This window comes from Phalacrocorax aristotelis, chromosome 1, assembly GCF_949628215.1.
Source record: "Phalacrocorax aristotelis chromosome 1, bGulAri2.1, whole genome shotgun sequence".
In the NCBI taxonomy this organism is placed as follows: Eukaryota; Metazoa; Chordata; class Aves; order Suliformes; family Phalacrocoracidae; genus Phalacrocorax; species Phalacrocorax aristotelis.
Genome location: NC_134276.1, coordinates 22,957,704 through 22,979,532, shown reverse-complemented (window position 1 = coordinate 22,979,532; position 21,829 = coordinate 22,957,704).

Below are 21,829 nucleotides of genomic sequence, written 5' to 3'. Positions count from 1 at the left end.
TAAATATCAGGGTGGTTGAAGTCCCCTGTGAGGACCAGGGCCTGCGATTTTGAGGCTACTTCCAGCTGCCTGTAGAAGGCTTCATCAACTTCATCTTCTTGATCAGGTGGCCTGTAGCAAACGCCCACAACAGTATCACCCATATTTGGCTGTCCCGTAATTTTTACCCACAAGCTCTCAACCTGTTCTCCTTCCACTCCAAGGCAGAGCTTGATACATTCCAGTTTCTCCCTCACATAAAGAGCAACTCCCCCACCTCGCCTTGCTGGTCTGTCTTTCCTGAAAAGCCTGTAGCCATCCATGACCACATTCCAGTCATATGAGCTATCCCGCCATGTCTCCGTGACTGCAATGAGATCATGGCCCTGCGACCGCACACAGACCTCTAGTTCCTCCTGTTTATTCCCCATGCTGCATGCCTTGGCGTACAGGCATTTCGGAAAGGTGCTTGAGCACACAGGTTTCCCCAGAGGGTTGTACGAGGATGATGTATGGATAACTTCTTACAGTTGCCTTTCTGTAACCCCATCCTTGTAAATGTCATTCTTTTACTCATGCACATACTTTGCCTCCAAATTTGGCATAATACACTTCGGATCCACGCAGCAAGCATGTGTCACAGCATAGACAATACAAAGACACTTTCTCAGGTTCTGTCCCATTTCATATTTATCTGGATCCTTCTCCCTCCTTGGGCTAACAATAGCTAGCTCTGTAGTCACTGTAGCAATTTTTTACCAGAAAACCTGATGCTTAGAGAAGTATTTAATGCTGTTTATTTAGACAAAATTTAGAAACTGCCTTTTTTTAGGAAGGAGATCTAATCTCTAGACAGAAAGTGTCAGCAAGGCCTTTGCTAATTACAGCAAATTTGTGCATGGAAGCTACTGCTGGTACTACACAGAAACTAATACTGGAGCTGCATTCACCAGACCTAACTGTAGGCCCTTCAAGGAGGGTGCCAGGAACCTACAGTCCATGGAGAAGGAAAGAGACCTCCAAAGATTCAAGTCTTGGAGTGGGTTAAGCCCTCTCTGAAGGTACCTGCCTCCTCCCCCTCACTGTGGAAGACAAATTTTGCCTAACACAGACCTGTATTCAGAGCAGACCTGGAAGCAGAGCTCGGGAAATGGACCAGCCACTCAGGTAACATGAGACTGAGCAAATGAAATCGCTGGGATCAATTTTCCTTTTAATCATCTAGTTCTGCAGCAGAGGAAATACTTAATTTGGGCATTTGCTCATGCAGGCAAGCAGGGCAGACCTGGGGACGGCAGCTGGGGTCAACCAAGCACCCAGGTCATCAGGCAAGTTTTTTGAGAAGGGGCAGGTCCAGAGTTGAGCTGGGAGGTCAACGCGCAGGTCAGGGTCAGGCACAGTGTGGGTACCCAGGGTCAGACGCTTCCCTGGGATGGCTGGGCAGGGCAGGGCTGGGCAGAGCTGGAGACTGGCACTGCTGCTGCATCACCCGGGCAGGGAGGCCCCAGGGGAGGTCAGGTAGGGCCAATAGGGCTTATTAGTGCCCTCAGGGACCTGACAGAAGCTTAGCTATAAATATTCATGCACTCCAGCTTTATCAGATTTTATCAAAGCTAACGGGATAAACTCATACTTATTCATAATGTCTCTTGCCCTCCTTTTCTAAAAATTTAAAAGTCTCTTGCTGTAAGCAGAGCCTTGTAAGCAGCTTTGAGAATGGCTTGCTATGAAGAATCCAACCTGCAGTGCTTAGGCCACTGCAATCACCTAATTCTTTATCACTGTTGCAAATTACTTCCATTTGTCAATGTCCCCATCCTTCCCACCCCATGATATTTCATTATCATTGCCTTTGTTTTTGAATATTCCATGTTGCTGCATTGCTTGCAGAAGGAGTTTATTAAAGAACAACATGAAATTTAAAGACATTTGCTCACAGATAGCCTGAATAATATTACATCAGCATTCAACAGTCTTCACTAATATATTCTTGCTCCCTTGTAATAAGCATGCAGGCACTGTAAACAGGGTCTCTATCAGAATGAATGATGCAGGGTTTAACGCTTCCTTTCTCATGCACAATAGACAAATTCTCACTCCATAAATTGTTCCATTTGTTAATTATCTGGTAGGTTAATAGATTTTAGAGCCTGAAGGGACTTCTGGCATCATCTAGCCTGTATTACCTCTTGTGTAACCACTGCATGTATAAGCTGGAGAATTTTAACCAGTGATATCGGCAAAGAAGAAATTATTCTCCCAAACTCGTTGTAGTGGGAGATCTTTGGGGGGATCAATATGAATGAAATAAATAGTCTTTTGCCCTTAAAATTACTTTTGAAGGGAAATTTTCCCTCTATATAAGTCACTAGTAGTTAAAGAGGGATTACATTTGTAATAAATGATAGATGTTGTCAAAGTGATTTTAGGCTTCACTCCACAAAGGCACTTAGGCGTGAATAGCTTTAAACTTGTGAATTGTCCGATAGGTTTCCATGGGTCCACTCCTGGGCTTCCAACAGAGCCTGCGTCTAGAAGCTTTGCTAGCTTAACCGTTGCAAAAGCTAACTAAATAAATTTATAAAACAGCATCAAATGAGCTTCAGTGTGATCTAAGACTCTAGATCAGTAACAGCTGCACTGCAGCAAAATGGCTTCAAGGCAAGTCTGGAAACATTACAGTGTCTATATGTAACACCAAGCTGGTTTCTACTTGTCTTTGAGTATGGTGGTCACCCACTTGAAAAACAGTGTCAGTACATAACACTCCCACTCAAGAATCTTCAATTTTGCTATCAATAACCACAAAATAATGTTAATTTCTTAAGTACAGGACAAGAAGTAGATTGTGTTAGTGGTACACACTGAGCAATGACTGACTTGAGTGGTGACTACAGCAGCTGTAGATGTTTGCTTTGCTGAAGCTACTTTCATTTACCTTCCCTTAAAGATGACAGCATCACCACAACAGCTGTGTCATGTCATAAACTTAACCTCAAAACAACATTAATTGGAATCCATGGGGAGCACCTGATACTCTCAGGAAAACAGAAAATTATGTCAAAGAAAAGTAAGTTACATGACAAGAAAATGTCAAAATAATATTAATATAGACAAATAAGAAGATGAAACATTATTGCCAGCTTTTGGAAATAGCTGTACAGTGTCCAGGTGACTGCAAGATTAATTGGGACACTGGAAAAGAACACATTAGCTCACTGGCAAGTTAAGTTTGAGCTAGGAACCGAACTAAAATTAGCAAGACTGAACAATATGGCTTCAGGCTGAATCTGTAAACTTTATAGAGTCTATATGACAGTAAGCTGATTTCAGGATATCTTCAGGTAGATGATTATCCAGTCTATACTTTAAAGAACATCCTTTATTTCCTTGATTTGTTCCATGGGTTTATCCACATCCCTGATGTTAAAGATTCATTTATCATATGAGGTCTGAATCTATTAATTAAGCCACTAAGATTCTGATTAAACTTTCTCTCAGTGCAGACTTAGGCCTGAAGAAACTGTAGTACTTAGCACTACTAACGACAAAGCTCCTACCAAAAAGTAGTCCTATGTTTCTTTCCTCCTCTCCTAAGGTGGTGGTGATTCAGATACTTGCTAAAAATCATGGATGAGACTTCTCAGTTAAGACTTTGTCTTAATATTTCCCTACACCTCTGGTTTTGCAGTCGTAATTTGAAAAATAAATTATATTCAGGATGGAAAACCTCTAGGAACATTTGTTACTGGCTATGCAGATGATAAAGTGATACCTACATGTGGCATAGTGAGGAGCAAAAGGAATGGATTCATAGAGTAAAATAGGACAGAAGATCTTGTACGCCACCACGAGCAGCCCATTAGCAGTAGCAGTACACAGGGGTGCTCCTAGAGGGCATCTTCTGGTTTAGTTACGTTTGAAGGGAATCCAATCTGTGTGCTCCAAGACCAATTTTTGATGTGAATCAAAGCATGCTAAGGGGACAATCACTCCTGAAGCACGCTCCTACTCTGAACTAAAATAGCACTGTTACATTGCCTGCAGGCACCAGTCTGCTCTGCTGGGTTCAGAAACAGAGTAGCAAGTTAATCCTTCTGGCAGGACTTGAAAACAGGTTTACTAGGGCTGTTTGGGGACTCTAATATAAGTTCAATACTCTGCTATCAGAGGGTAGATCAGGCCTTCAGATGTTACTACAGCGAGCTGCTATTTTGTTCTGAGTGCCAAGGTAGTCACAGAAGACTTCAGCACCAGTAATGGAACTGGAAAGAGAAATCAGTTCCCTTCAAATTTTGTACAGAGACTGAAAGCATCATAAATGATCTGACGTGAAAAACTGGAGTTTGAGATTGAAGGACATGAGCACACCCCACCCTTCGGCAGAACTTGGAGGACTGAAATCTTTGGCTGAAGGATGGCAACAGTGAGAGCTGGAGGTGGGAACAACCATGAGCAACCTCCGCTGATACGTGTATCCCCAAAAAGAGATCAGCAATACAAAATAGAAACTTCTCTAGTAACACTAGGCCCTATTTATAGGAGAATCCATTCTCCCCTGCCCGCATCTGTTTCCTGGTCTCTTTTAAGTTCCTGTTTTGGCACTGAAGCATGTGGACTGCCCAAGCAATTGTTTTGAACATCCATGGTCTAGACAAAAAAGGCTATAAAATTTTTGGGGTTTGAATTTTGTTTGTTCTAAGGAAGTTTTTGCCTGGCACAGGAAAGACTAATCCATGGCCAAACTGATGGTGCACAGGGTATAAAAGACAAATACAGCAAGTTATACAGTTACACGTGTGCTGTGCTCAGCACAGACCGGCGACTCTAGACAGACCAGTATCACACCAGTCACATATCAGACTCATCTCACTCAAAATTTACTGCCAGAAATTCTCCATTCCTTTCAGATAGCAAAGGTGCTGCTTCTGCAGTCCTCTTGCACCAAACTATGAAGGGAGCTGAACAGCAAGGATGGCCCCAGAGCCTCCAGCACTTTATCGATCCCTCATTCCTATTCCCTCTTAGAGGCTGGGCATACCCCCTTTCCCTGCCGAGCTGCTGCCTTGCACAGCGTGCCCTGAAATGGCATTGGTCCCAACCTGCCTACCTTGTCCCTGGTTTCCTGTGCCAGGATAGATACCCCACATATGCTCCCCATGCAGCTCATTAACAGGGGATCAAAAGCAATTTTATTCATCAGGTTTCTAACTGCAGTTCTCAGAGACTGTGTTTTCAGGAGATGTCCTCAGATACAAGTGTCACTCTACTACCCTGGCCATTGGCAATCTTGGATGTACCTTAGCAACACTGCCAAAAATGAGAAGCCTCAGGCACACAGACAAGTTACCATGGGGTGACAAGTTGCTGAGTATCAACTACCCTGCAATGGCTGTCTGCACCAATGTTGTTAAACGTCTGCAAGGAAAGACTTGTGACTTTGATTTCCTTTTGCCACAGATTAAGATGTATGTACACAGTGACTGTACGTCAGCTGATAGGAGGTCATTTCTTTTCTACTTTCATCCTGCCTGCGCCCACAGTATTTTGCTGGTTGATTTGACAGACCCTGTGTAGACCCAACATGTGGGTGGCTGGAAGCTTGTTTCTATAATTTCCCACTTCCCTCCTGCCTGAAGGACAGTTTGGCAGTGTATATGCAGACGTGGGTCTGGCAGCCACTGGTTGGCAGAGGGCCTAGGGAAGCACCCATGGAGTGGGAAGGAAACATTGGCTGTGATTTAGTGGCTGGGGAGGGGTGGGAAAAATGGAGGGTATATAGAGAAAAATGATGCAGATCCTTCTCAGTGCAGTGGGGACAACAAAGGTTCACAGAGGCTAGAAGATGATAGCTGATGGTGTGATTGCATTTCTGAGGACTCAATCCAAGAAAAAAGCTGTCAGGTCAAACAGGACCCTCACCTCTCTCCCAGAAGAAGATATCGGGGAGGGAAAGGGAAACAAACCCTGTTCGTCCTCTTCTTTTTTTTCAAGGCTGATACAGTAAAACAGGAAATTTAGGAGTACACTGGAAAGAAATTTCAGTGAAATATCTTGTCTGAGAACAAACTGTGAATTAACTTAAAGACTAAAGTCCAAAACTATTTTACTGCTACACTTCTTTCTACACCAAAGGCTTTCTACAACTACTCAGTGTTTTACATCAGCTTATTTCAAAGCTTACAGTATTACCTAGTTACAGCTCCCATATATTCAGAGCCTGTGCAACACATATATATATTTAATGCTTTCAGTAATAAGGAAATAAATTGTTTCAGCAAGAAAATAACTACTGCAGATATTTGCTTGCATTATGGAAATGTTTTGGTCAGAGGAGAACTCCTCCAGGGGAAAAAATAGACAGATCCAAATAAAAAGAGGCATAAACATGTATTACCTCTGTATTTACCCTGGTAACTAGCACAGGAGTTCAACAAATCTGCATCGAGTGACATCCCGCTCAAGGTCCAGCATTTTGCATTTATTATTTAGCTATTTGTATAAAAGTGTTGGATTTTTTTTCCTCTGTAATATCTTAAGTGATTTGGACATGCCTTTCACAAATTAAACTGTACCCTGCTTTCTTAAAAATGCTGGACCTTGCTGGCTGGCAGGTCACATGGATTTCAACAGAAGCACCAGCACTGTCTTACTCTGGTTGGCAACATACAACAGCAGAGATTAAACCCAGTGAAGCCCCATGGGGACAATAGATGGGGAAAGACACACACTCCAGAATTTGCTGGATTATTTCAAAATGTTGTCACTTTAAAGAGGCTGTTTCTCTAGCAGCTCACAGATCTTGTGTATTTCTGAGATTTAGATTGTTTGAGGTTTTTTTTTTTGTCTCCTGGGTTTCTCACAATATAAGTTGGAGTTTTCTGTTTGTTTGCCTGCCTTCCCCTAACACCAACAAAATTTCTGGAATTGGCACTGGCACTCTAGATGCCTAAAGAAGTAATTCCTCAAATTGAGCCATGAACAATTTAATTTCTCATGGGGTCTTAATAACCACAATATCTTTCAAACATAAGGTACAAAGCTTCCTTTCAAATAGAAAGCTTCAGTTTTTACATGTCTGCATTATTCCCCTGCTAAAGAGATGATCTCAAATTCTCAAAGCAACAAAGGCAGAGGCAGCTACTTAATTATCTGAATTTGTATATCATCATTGTTTATTATTTATATCCCAGTGGCATCGTATTACACAGTGCAGTATAGATGAAGACAGTCGCCTCCGCATCATAGAGCTTACAGTCATAACTATGTTTAATAAGAAGAAGGAAGGGGAGGATGGTCTTGATCTCTCCACCTCAGTTCATCACCTTTAAAATAATGGTACTTGGGCTCAGAATTCTTGTTCATCTATCACCATGGAAAATAGCGATAGTTACACATTTAAATAGCTGGAGACTTTCAGAGACTTCACCAGAGGTGTAATTTCACCACTGTCAGCTTAAATGCTGTATGTGGAATATGCAGGAAAGTTACAAACATGGCCGCGTGTTCCTGGAAGTCCTAATGGCTCAAAGACAGAGGGCAAATAAGGCACCCCCAATTTATTACTAAATAAAATAACCAAAACCCCACCTATTCTCATGAGGTTTAGATGTGCAAGTCATGGTTTCAAACATCTGGGGCTGCAGACTTCGCTCCTGTGTTTTGTTACTGCTGTCTCTGAGTGGGGCAGCAGTCATGTCACTGACAGTCTCCCTTATGTTATTCTGCAACGTGTCAAGAAATGCATCCTTAAAATCTGGACATTTAAAAGTATGAATCAGCAAAATTCTCACTTCCTGCTTTTACTGTTAGAGAACAGCTAAACAAACTACCAATGTAACCCAAACAATAGACAATAAACACTTGATGAACATTGAACTGGGTGGCTTCTGGTTTACAGGCTCTTGCATTGGGCTCCCACCAGCAGGAGGTTCAGATATGCCAAGTATAATTAAAAATGTTATTTGCAAATATAATTCACCATTCATTTATGGTGGGAATTGTTTGCTTCTTATCCCTCAGGAATTTTCACTTACTTGGCTGAACAAAAGAACAACATGTCTTCATTTTAGGACTTGAATATAGGAAAAGGCTCCTCACATATTTTCTTCACAATCTCCTCAATCTCCTCACTTTTCCCTTTTTACCTTTGCTATATAACACTGCCTTGTGGGGTGCTGCTTAGTTAAGAGTAGATGGAGGCACTTTGCTTTAGAACACAACACTACTAGGAAAAGCCATATAAGCACTAACTGAGGGGAAAAAGGGACAGAAAAAAGAAACTCCAGCTTAGAGTCAAGCTGTGTAACAAACCTCCATACAAAATTAATATGGAATTAATCAAACACTAAAAATAGATTGAAAGCTGTCACCTGTATCATCAATTAACAAAAGATGCAAGACGCCAATAGTGAGTGAGCGTAACCTCCCTGATCACCTAAACCACAGGTTACCATCACTGCCTCCTGCTACCCTAATACACCTCAAGAATTTACAGGGTAAAACCATCCTGAAAGCTGAATTCTCCATCCTGTCAGTACATTCTCACATTCTGCCCTTCGTATATGACATAAGTTCTCCCTCATCAAGCCTTAAATTCCTTGAGATTGAGCTCTATTGAGTCTAGCTGAGCATATCTAGTATACAGCTACACATGCCCATGTAATCAGCAGGTTTATAAAAACCTGCTGCACTGTCACCTCATCCCTCCTCACACACACCACCTGTTTGCTGGCTTACCTGGTTTGGGGCAGGGCGGGTTCCCCCATCCACCTGTTGTGCCTTCCATTGTCTTCACCAGTAAACTCTGTGCTCATCTTTGTATATTAACTACCACAAAATGTCACCTGCCAGCACTGAGGTACTAAGTTAGCAGTAAAGTGATAATAACAGGACCCTGGCCCAGAGCAATTTTCACCTGAATCAGCTGAGCTTACTCAGCTAAAGTTAAAAAAGGCTGCTACTCCAGACTTTTATGTATTCAGGGGTTTTATTCATGGCACAATTAACCATTTCTACCATTACAGACAGTGCTGAATGTTTTTATTTGCATAGCAATACATCTTTCCTGCACTAATCAGTAAAGCACCGGTGTCTTGGTAGGTAACAACAGATAGGCTTGCTTTTGCTCTGTAAGTGGTGACAGCTCTCTGCAATGCTGTGACAACTAGTAAGGACACCAGGCAGAAGACAATCTGAAAAACACTAGAGTAATGCTGAAGTGAGCAAGATATTTAACCCTGTAACCTCTCTACAGAGAACATAGCATTGAACGCACATCCAGCTGCTCACTGCAAGCAGGACCCTGTGCAGCTGCACAGGGCTGGACTGGGACAGTGCCCACTTTGAGTGTGTGAAATATGGCAGGAAGGGAACTGTGTGTGAAGGCTGGAGGGTTTGGTTCCTTCTCTAGTGAGCAGAAGAGTGTCCCTTGTAAGCCACACATGATGGTATGTCGACACAGATACATATTTAAATATGTCCATATAGGTAATTACCTCAGCATAAAGTAACTGGGGAACCACCTGCCTTTGCTCCATCTCTCCCAGTCAAGTATGTACCATACAGCCGCGGTGCCAAGTAAACAAGCAGAATGTTTGTAACCCTCTCCTTTTATCTAAAGGACCTTAAGCCATTAGTATATCTTTCTTTTGTACTTCCACATTACATTTGCAGGAAGGAATTTCTCCTTCCTCTGTCTGGAATTCGTTGATTTGTGGAGGAAGTAACATTTCTCTTAACTTGGACCTCAATTCTAAAGCAACCTGACTGTTTGGGCAGGGGTTGGAAAAGGCTATTGAGGAAAACACAGCAGCTTCCTAGAACCTGTGTCCATCCAAGCATTTCACTTAGCATTGACTGTTGGCACAGCCAAGGAAACCCCAATAACTTACTCCCTTAAGAATGAGTCAAGAATGAGTCCTAAAAAAGCTGCATAATCAGGGAAATAACCATGACTGTTACATTTAATCTCCCCATCTTGTGCATGTCCATCCAAGGCACTGAATCCTAACAACCTTAAAAATAGAAAATACTCATTGGTTGCTGGGTTTGATTTCTAGGGCAGCACTTCACAGGGGACCTGCTCAAAACAGAATAGAGAGGGGATGAAACAACGGCTTCAGACTCCAATGACTGGGTGAATTTTCCCTTACAGAAATGTTGCGATACTGTTGTGGTTTAGCCGGCAACTCAGCACCCACACAGCTGCTCGCTCACTCCTCCACTGGCAGGATGGGGGAGACAATCAGAAGGGGAAAGCTCATGGGTTGAGATAAGAACAGTTTAATAATTAAAATAAAACAATAACTGCAACAATAATGCAATGGAAAGGAAAACAATGAGAGGGGCGCAAAACCCAGGCTGGGGGGAAGGGGGAATGAACAACCAAAACAAACCACACGTGACACAGCCACCCACCAACCCAATGCCACCAGTACCCAAGCCACAACCCCCACCACACATGCCAACTGCCCCCATTAATGTACTGGTCATGGTGTCATATGGTATGGAATGAACATTGCTGTGGCCCCGCCCCTCCTGGCCTCTTGCCCATGTGGCAGAGCATGGGAAGCTGGAAAGGTCCCTGACTGCTACAAGCACTACAGTGACGAGAATTAACTCTTTCTCAGCCAAAACCAGCACAGATACATGTTTACATTTTTCCTACAGAGCTACTGGCACTTTTGGAAGTTCAGTTTACATCTTGACAGCTCCAGGTCAGTGCCACAGACCAAGAGAAGCTAGGTGGGTCAGGGAGCACTCTCAAAGTCCTGGTTGTTTCAAAAAGTGTTTTGTAGCTAGTTATAAAGAAATGGGATGCTTCCTTCATGAAATGTTGCAGTACAGACCATTTCCTTTTGATTAGTGAGGACATACAGCCTTTTAACACTTTCTTTCTCATTCATTCCATCCTGTTTGTATCACAGATTTCCATTACTTTTCATATGAACCATGGCTCTAACTTAAGGTTTCCACAACTTCTTTCATTCTCATTGTAAAGACAAAAGAACAGAATGCTCCTTAACAAAATGCACATGAAATAAAATGTGTTTTCTCAGAGTCATGGGGAAACTTGTTCCATGAAAAAAGTAGCTAAATGCTTCTGACATTGCCAATAGGTGCCTGATACAAAAGAAAGTACACACAAGAGAAGTAACCCACTGTCCAAACTACTGGCACAGATACAAGTATTACCCTGTGCGGGTGTCCAAAATGCAACACTAGGGTCAAATCTGTATTTGCCTGCATCTTTGCTAAAGTTACAACAGGAATGCTTTTTTCTCCTCTGCTTTCTTTAATTAATGTCACATCCATTACTGAGCTGCAGCAATACCGACATTCCAGGAAACAATGTCTGGTGCTTGCTAATCAGAAAAAGAGCTGTAAATCTTGCAAGGCGAGATTGGTTTTAATTTGTGCCTTTGGGATTCTGATATTGAAATACTGGCCTTAAATATCTGCTCCATGGGGAGCTACTGCTGCACATTAATCCTAAACTTAGCAGCTGTTGAGCTGCAATAAGATAAAAAGAGCAAGGCGTGACATAATGCTAGGTGACAAAGCACCAGGAATGCCATACCATGTGCAAGAGTGCAGTCACCTGTGAAGCACACTACACGAATATTCACCCCCTACACGCAGCCTGTACTATTCATTCAGAGGAAGAACCTGCTTCAGAGATCCTAGCTTTAGCACAGATCCACTCCCACGTACACAAAGAGAAAGTTATATGGAAGAGCAATGCAGCCCATTAGAGAAACTTGTGAGGTTACCATCAGTTTTGCCACTTCGTGCATTATTTTCCTTGGCTATGATGATTCATTCTGGGACATTTAATTGAGTCATCTTCCATGCAGTCTCTTACAAAAAAAAATGTTGTAAGGGATAACAAAAAATGTTTTTACAAATACATTAACAGCAAAAAGAGACTCGAGGAGAATCTCCATCCTCTATTGGATGCAAAGGGGAACATTGCCGCCAAGGATGAGGAGAAGGCTGAGTTATTTAATGCCTTCTTTGCCTCAGTCTTTAATAGTCAGAGCAGTTATGCCATGGGTTTCAGACCCCTGAGCTGGAAGGCAGGGTTAAATCGCAGAACAACCCCCCCCATAACTCAGGAGGAAGCAGTTTATGACCTGCTGTGCCACCTGGACACTCACAAGTCTACTGGGCCCGATGGGATCCACCCGAGAGTACTGAAGGAGCTGGCGGAAGTGCTCACCAAGCCACCATTCGTCGTTAATCAGCAGTCCTGGTTAAGAGGGGAAGTCCCAGTTGACTGGAGGCTTGCCAATGTGATGCCCATCTACAAGAAGGCCCAGAAGGAGGATCTGGGGAACTACAGGCCTGTCAGACTGACCTTGGTGCCAGGGAAGACTATGGAGCAGTTCATCTTGAGTGAGCTCACCGGCAAGTGCAGAACAACCAGGGGATCAGGGCCAGTCAGCATGGGTTTATGAAAGGCAGGTCCTGCCTGACCAACCTGATCTCCTGTGAGAAGGTGACCCACTTAGTGGTTGAGGGAAAGACTGTGGATGTTGTCTACCTGGACTTGAGTAAAACCTTTGACACCATTTCCTTCAGCATTCTCCTGGAGAAACTGGCTGCTCATGGCTTGGACAGGCGTGCTCTGTGCCAAGTAAAAAAACTGTTGGGATGGCTGGGCCCAAAGAGTTGTGGTGAATGGAGTTAAATCCAGTTAGCGGACAGTCACAAGCAGGATTCCCCAGGGCTCAGTTTTAGGCTGGTCTGGTTTAATATCTCTATCAATGATCTGGATGAGGGGATCAAGTGCACCCTCAGTAAGTTTGCAGATGACACCAAGTTGGGTGGGAGTGTTGATCTGTTTGAGGGCAGGAACGCTCTGCAGAGGGACCTGGACAGGCTGGATCGATGGCCTGAGGCCAACTGTATGAGGTTCAAGAAGGCCAAGTGCTGGGTCCTGCACTTGGGTCGCAACAACCCCATGCAGCACTACAGGCTTGTATCAGGAATAGTGTGGCCAGCAGGAGTAGGGAAGTGATTGCCCCCATTCTTGATGCTGGTGAGGCTGCACCTCAAATACTGTGTTCGGTTTTGGGCCCCTCACTACAAGAAAGACATTGAGTTACTGGAATATGTCCAGAGAAGAGCAACGAAGCTGGTGAAGGGTCTTCTGAGGAGTGGCTAAGGAAACTGTGGTTGTTTAGCCTGGAAAGGAGGAGTCTGAGGGGAGACCTTATCACTCTCTACAACTACCTGAAGGGAGGTTGTAGCGAGGTGGGTGTTGGTCTCTTCTCCCAAGTAACAAGCGATAGGATGAGAGGAAATGGCCTCAAGTTGTGTCATGGAAGGTTTAGATTGGATATTAGGAACAATTTTTTCACCAAAAGGGTTATAAAGCATTGGAAGAGGCTGCCCAGGGAAGTGGTTGAGTTACCATCCCTGGAGGTGTTCAAAAAACATGTAGACGTGGCACTTTGGAACATGGTTTAGCAGGCATGGTGGTGTTGGGTTGGTGGTTAGACTCGATGATCTTTAGAGGTCTTTTCCAACCTAAATGATTCTATGATTCTATGAGGTCATCATGATCCATTAGAGCTGCCTGTGTTTTGCTATATTCACTGCTGGAAATGGCACTCCAGAATGCAGATGGCCCTTCAAAATCCACACTCAAGAACAAAATCTCCATACCGTATTTGGCAAGTCTTAAATCCCTCTTTGCTGTGGCCCGTCATACTGGGATGGCTGTAAAATGGATTGCTGAATATTTTTTTAAGGTCCAGTAACACAGGTTAAGACACTGGCCTTTCTTTAGAAGTCTTGGTAAAATATATATAATTACATTTTTGTTTTCAAATAATCCTGTAAAGATCCTTCCTATATCAACATGTAAAAATGGATATTTCACATAGTCTATATATAAAAATCTTTCTAATATCAGATTGCAGCAAACATATCTTCGGTAAAATGCAAAACTACAAGCAAGTCTCAACTGGACAGAGACAGAAGCTCTTCTTTTCCATGAGATAAATCTTTATATTTGTATAACTTCTGCTACAATTCATTAGTATCTCAAATTATTAACACCCTTGTAGCAGATTCCTGAGGCACGTTGATGCTGCTGTGTCTGCTTCAGAGAGGAGGAGGTGAAAGACTGAGGTTCACCTCACCAGACTTTAAGTGACTTTGTCTAAAACAGTAACCTGGGCTCCCTCCATAGTGAAGATGAAGAGAAGCAAGCACTTTCAGAGGGTGACTGGTCCTAAAATATGTAAACTGAAATTATTCTCAGGGATTATCTAACCATAAACTAGATACAGAGAGAAACCCAGTGGCTGCAGAATACAAGACACTAGCTTTGTTCCCACACATGGGCATTTACTTAGATTACAAAGAAAGTATGCAACAAAACATGATTTTAAGCTTGTATTTCCCAAAAGCCAAGCCCACACCTTAATTACTGAGTAACACAAAGTAGTGGACAAGATACTAAAAAAAATGTTTGCTAAAAGTCTCCTTCAATGGATTTGATGCAATAAGGAAATTATGAAATAAGTTTAATCTATCACTAATTCCACGACACAGCTGTTACAGATGTGGACCAAAGTAGCTTGTTTGAAAGTGCTTGATAGGTACAATGATGTAGGAGAAAATTATTACGTATAAAAACAGTAAAACTAGTGACAAAGGTGAGTACTACAAAAAACTTTTCAAAAATGCATTGAGCAAGGCATCAAACACATAGATGGATCATGCAGCTGGTTTTTCTTTTGAATCCAGTAGAACAGAAAATGAAAAAGTAAGGTTAAAACCAGCCTGGATTTTTGGACTAAAATGTACCAATCAGCTAATATCACATATTTAAGGAACCATCTGGTTCATTTGTTAAACATAATTTTACTTCTTCTTCTCCTTTACTTTGCTTCTATTTACTTAAAATATTCCCCTTCAGAAATCTTTCCTGGATCTTCTGCATGAAATGTGGCAGCTTTCAAGTAACACAAGGGCAGGAGAAAGTGAGCTAGCATCCAAAGAGAAAGGAGAGAATGAAGCCACAAGAGTATGGTTGGATTTTACATGTGTTACAGTCATCTTATAAAATTCCCATCAGTTTGGCTAGTTACACTGTAGTTTTTCCATAATATTTTTTTTCCAGAAGAAATGAAGTGTGATACTGTGGATTGTGTTCAAAATCAACTGCAATCGCTGATTTCAGTGGAGTCATTTGGAGAGTAAAGCTAGTGCAGAATTTTGGTCTGTCTTGTGAAGCTAAACGAAAACAGGTGTTTTGAACAGAAAGAAATGGGGTAGCCAAACCATAGGTTTATTCAAACTAGTATTAAATGTATTCCACATTTTGGAACTGAAGTTGCAGCCAAAGTGGTTTGGGTTTAACATAGTGAGTGATTTTATTTATTTCACTTTTGCAACAGTTTGACAACATCCAAGGTAATCAGTCATGAATTTCAGAAAAAGTTCTAGTTTCTGCTGGGCTTGTTTTTGTATGTTGTGATACAGCTGAGAAATCTATGAGGAAGGTTTATTCTTTTCCTTTCGTTCTTCTTTTCTCTTTTCTCTGCTTTTCCCTTCCCTTCCCTTTTTCCTTCCCTTCCCTTTTTCCTTCCCTTTCCTTTCCTTTCCTTTCCTTTCCTTTCCTTTCCTTTCCTTTCCTTTCCTTTCCTTTCCTTTCCTTTCCTTTCCTTTCCTTTCCTTTCCTTTCCTTTCCTTTCCTTTCCTTTCCTTTCCTCTCCCTCTCCCTCTCCCTCTCCCTCTCCCTCTCCCTCTCCCTCTCCCTCTCCCTCTCCCTCTCCCTCTCCCTCTCCCTCTCCCTCTCCCTCTCCCTCTCTTGTATTTTCCAAACCTGGCTGTTTCTCAACATTTGTATTAATTCTGAAATCAATTCAGATTGACTCACTTCTAATTAGCCCGCTCATATATCTACTAATTTAAAGATGAACTGAAATGCTTTAAAAGAAACATATTCCAAACATTGCTTAACTCTGATAACCATGGTTTACATACCCCGCAGGCAATGAAATGTCAAAAAAAAGACCAAAGAAGCCAGTCTGTGGAATTGATATACAACTACACCATGGCAGCTACAGAGCAAAAAAAAAAAGTAATAGCAGAGTGCTTCTACGGTTTAGACGAGCGAGTAGTTCCAGGCAGCTTGTCAATACACTGGCCATACCACCTATTGTGCTTGTTTTTACAAGACGGGAAGCCATAAAAGAATATTTAGGTCAAATAAATAATACATTTCTCATAAATAGTACAAGTCAGTGGGTGCATCCTTGGAGGTTTCTCTTCAGTGGACAACATTTGTTTCCTGACAATGGATGATGCAAGTGTGTTTTAACCATTTATATCAAGAGTACCAATGGTTAATATTATGTTTCTGTTCTTTCACACACATATCCAGAAGGATGCACTTAGCAAAAAAACACACAAACAAGAACACCAGAAAAAAAGAGGCATAAAAGAAAATATACTGGGTCAGTTACTGGTTGTTTTATCTCTTAAGAAGTAGGGCTCTTACCAGCTCTTGTCTAGCTACTGCATGGCACAGAATTTTCCTCTTTTGCTAGCCACAGATCTGAATTCATCCTGAAGAAAAGACTAAACTTAAGACCAGATTCATCACTTAAAGGACAATACTCAGAAAGTATGGCAAGTTAGGAATCAAAATGCAGACACAGAGGTGAACCGTCCAGCAGCCTGAGTCCAACAACTGTGCATTCCAACTCCTACTGTATACGTATCTATTGCTTCTTTGCATCATACCATACATTTTCCTGTTCATTATCAGCCATCTCCTATCAGGGATAACCATGTGCTCTCTAACTCAGTGCTTTGCTTAATAATGCACTTACTACATTTTCTCGTCTCACTTACTACGCTTGTCACATTTCCAAGTGCCCATTTCAAGCAGCTAATTACAGTCATAATTGGGGTGCCTTTCAGACCAGCATATGTGCCTCATGTTTGCCAGTCAGTGGATCCAGAACTCCCTGTCTTGTGTATACTCAGCAAAGAGATAAAACCACAGCCTATCCATTTTTGAAACCGATTCTAGATCAGTGTTGCATCACTATGTCACTGAGAACTGTCTTGGCCTACATCAAGAGAAGTTAATTCTGCTCAACCTATTTTATTCCAGATTTCCCCAAAAGCTTTTCTGATACCAAAATACTTCAGACAAAACATGTATTCTTCTGCAACATGCCTATCTGAATTTTAAGAGTGCTATGACAAGCAGTGGCAATAACACCTTGAGGGTCCTGCCGCTGGATTCACCGCTCAGGACAGATGCAGATCTAACCCATGTCTGCAGTTCAGAGTTTCCCAGCTTTTCTACTCACAACTTGTCCTGCTTAGTGCACAAGGTAATAATGGAAAAACAGTGTGGTCTTAAGCTGACAAAGAATATCCATAGAATTAATCAAAAACATCTAAGAGGCAGAAATACTTAAGCTAGAGTTCCAACAGTTCAAGGCTTGGAGCATTTCTGCTGCAGGAACATTACAATTGCAAGGACATAACCAAAGCTACATTTACTTTTTTCATACAGTGGCCACCATACAGGAATTCAGAAACTTCTCATGTTGCAGCTGGTCAGCATTGTACTTCTTCATCTGGCCACTTAAGCTATCTTCTGTCCTGCTTCCATGCCCTATAAACCATCACTGTGCCGCAGAGGTTTAGAATGAAAAAGATGGAAGGAAGAAATGTATCAGTCATTGCAACCATAAATGAGGACAGAGGATTATTATAGCTTCCATTCAGGCCATTCCTGGGGTGGTTATTGGCACGTTAGCAGTTCTCCCGGGATCAGCTGAAACCTAATGGGTTATAGCAGCCTTTGTAGCAAGATTGTTTAAAATTGAGCTAAACAAAGGGACAAAGATGCAAAAGGCAAGGCAAGATTCTTCAGTGCTGTGAATGAGTTTGTTACAGTGTTAAGCTAGCAGTGCAGACTAATTTTACACAAAGGCACTGGAACAGCATTACTCTACATTCAGAAGTGGTGCTTTCCCCAGAGAAGGCTCCCAGGAGAACCACTTCCAATGGCTTTTGCCCCACACACCCCCCTCCCTCTCAACCCTGGGAAAGAGTTCTATATTTCAACTCCTGCCAGAGAGAGAAAAATGAAAGAAAAATCCTTCTACCAGGCTTGAAATCCCCAAATGCTTTTAGTGGTTGTGATTTCCCCAGCGAGCAATTTTTAACAGAATGAGCAGATAAAATTACACCACAAACCATCAGACTGAAGGATAGAACCTTCATCATAATCAAGCATCATTCTTGCAACTGTTTCATCTCAGGAATTCCTTGAATATTCATTCCTCTTAAAGGCAAGCGACAGAGATCTCTGAAGGACTCTAAATACACACTGTATGCAAGAACTCTGTCTATGCTTTATCATAATAGAAACGATGGCTATATTTACTGGGCAGGTATGTACCGTTCCATTAGGGTAAGCCAAGGCAGCCCAGCATTCTCAGCCACAGGAGGTACAGTTGTACATGTGTACAGCAGCTGTACAGTTGTGCTGTTTGCACTGTCACTGTATCAGCTCTGAGCTCCCTACCTGAGCTGTGGGATAATTAAGTACCAGTCAGACCCTGAACCCAAATATGTAGAAGTGACATCAAGCAGTTTTAGATTTATAATCGTGTAAATGAAATCATGATGAACGACGACTTTTGCTCATCACCCTTTTCCTCCTGATCCTGAATCCTTCTTTCCAGTGCTATTTTTTATTCATATGCCTGCTGTGAATAATGATCGCTTTTATAAATCTTTACAGGTTCTGATACTTAAACACACACCTTCAGCATCTATGACCAGGGTAGCAGCCCTAAAGACCTGACTTTTTAAGGCCAGCTTTCAATTATCAGCTCTATGGTAGCGTATTTTACCGCTCCTCTTTCCTTCACAGTTTCTAAATGTCAGATGTATAAAGCATTTGACATTTAGGGAAACGCCAGCATTATAACAACTCCCCCAAGTTATGACCATGCACTAATGTTTAGACCACACATGCTAATAAGCATGTAATTTTCAAGCCTTAATTTCAACCCTAATATACATAATTTAAAATCACTGATTTAAAGCATTTTAAAATTTAAATGAGAACCCTTGCTGGTATAAAAAAATCAAATTATAAGCATGATCACTGAACCAAAAATATGAGTGAGTATATAATTAGCACGTGTGCGTATAAATGCCACAGTAAGAAGCGACGCTGGTTACAAATAATTGATTTGTGAATAGATATGTTCCCTGTGAACTTCAGAAATCTGTAACTCAAAATCACTCTCATTACCGAGACTGGCCATCTTGGATGAAAATATTTCTACGGATGAATGAGCCATGAAAATTAATTACTTTTAGGGCCACAGAAAGAGGTTGGTTTGGGTCACTGTCTAGATAGTAAAATATTAGAGGTCTGTGATCTAGTTTATAATTCATCATAGGCTATAGTTAGGTCTACAGATATTAAAAATCATTTTCTTGCTCCTCCTGAAGCAGAAATTGTTCTAGAGACCTCTGCAGCTCATAGAGTGTAAATGTCAAGTCCAATAATTCGATTAATGTTTGTTCATAAATTAGAAAATTTTTAAATAAAGTGTTTATTAGTATTTAAGATGCGCATCCCCCCAAAAAATGTATCAACAAACCTGACTCTTAAAATTTCAATATTGCTGCAATCATGTGGACATTCAGCATAAGGTAATCATTATCAGTACGACTAAGAGTACAGTTATTATGAAATACTGGAGCCCAGCAGTGTATTCCATGGGTGCACACTTCTTCAGCAAACATCAGTGGATGTTCTGATAGTGCAGGAAAGCCAAAATTAATGTCTAAAAGAGGAGGGCAGAAATTAGCATGTAAGCCAAAATCAAATTGTACGACTCTTAACAAATGTGCCCATAACTGTTTTGCTCCCAAAGACATGAAAAGAAAAATGAATGTCAAGTAACATATCCACCAATTTCCTCATATAAATTAAAATTTGAATCATGTTTAACCATAAAAATATGTAATTAGGCAGATAAAATTTTACTGTCTTTATTTCTAATGTACATGACACACACTAACAAATTTCGTTAATGAATACATTCCTAATCACTGCATTCTTGGGCCTGTGCTAAAGGTACTACTGTGAAGACTTTTCAATGATTCTAAATAAAAAACAAATTATTTCCTTTTCAACCCAAAAAGTTATTAGCAGTGTCTTACATTTTTTTACCATTTGGAACAATAACAAAGAGTATTTTCAAGCACTAAAAAATCCTAGCAACATTTACTTCTTTACCATAATAAAAAGCAATGTAATATTGCCCATTACAAATTCTTCCTGATTTTTATTACGTTTTTTCAGTATTTAACTTCAGTGAAATTCCAGTTCATACATTTGTTGCCCAGAAAGCCAGTGGAATCTCCATCTCTGCAGATATTAAAACTGGACATAGCCCTGGGTGACCAGCTGTATAAATGGATCTGCTTTGAGTTGGGGTTTGGAGTAGAGACCTCCAGAGAGCCCTTCTGGCCAGTCTGATTCTGTGGCTGATTTCAAGGTTTCCAATCTCTTAGATTGTCTGACAAATTATTACCATTAACAAGGCACCAAATGCCTGTGCAGTCGTCCATGCAGTCTTGGACCATGAAAAATGCAAGATTATGCCATTTAATTCTTTTTTATCATAAGCTAAATTAAGTCACATAACTCCTCAACTGGGTCTAAGAACAGGGATACGGGCAGTTAGTGCATCTCAGCTAATGAACAGTAACTTGATAAACTACTGTCGCTTGACCATAGTTCTCACCTCTCATAGACTGCTGAGAACGAGGGCAACAGCAAAAAGAAACACAGTTGTGAATATGCAAACAAGACAAAAGAAATTTTCATACATAGTGTTTTAAAAGGGAAATTAAGTTAGGGATTCAAACAGGAGGGAGTCATGGTCAGAGCATCAATGAAAAGTACGTTAGTAATGTTATTACTTTTCGTTTAACAGGAGAGTGGAAATGAACATTAGATCAGTCAATAGGAAACAGCTGCTCCTTGTTACCGCACCTTTTCCTTGGAAAGGGAATTCTGGAAGTAATCAAAAAGTTAAAAGCCCATGTGATTATGTTTGATTATTTGTCACTGAGATCACACGCTGCTGTACAGCAACATCAATAACAGTTTTGTCTGTGTATTAATTCAGTCTGTACTAGCCAGACATGAAGATGCTTCCTTGACAGTTAGGTAGTAAAAGCAGTCAGAGGAGTGGGAGAATTCTGAAGAGGCTATTTCATTAGATGACACATTAAGTATGTGAAAAATAAAGAAAAGGCTCATTAAATACCTCTGTTTTATAGAAAATAAGAGCACTTTTGGAAGCATAATACACCAAAGTAAAACACAACACGTATACCAAGCTACTTACATGACAGTCATGGAAAAAAATAGCACTCAGTAAAGGCATTGAATAAAACTCAGAAATCTTTTTGATTCATAGCATTTAGGATCTTTGGATCAACAAGTCTGACCTCTGCAAGACTTCATCCAGTAATTCTTTCATTTGAATAAATCGACCCACAGCATTAACAAGTCATTTGAAAGGGGATAATGGGTGGTGGCATAGATGTTTTATGGGAGACATCTACCAAGTGCCAAAGGGAGCACAGGAGTCTATATGTAATCAATAGGTAGCGGAGGCTGGCTCCAGAAGCTCATCAGAGGTGATGAACACTTCCCAGTACTAAATGAAACATTTTCTGAAGGGTTTTTGAAAAGAAAACGAGACTGTCATGTTTGAAGTTTGAGAGGCAAGAGTCAGTGCAGGGTTATTAAGAGAGGATTAAATTG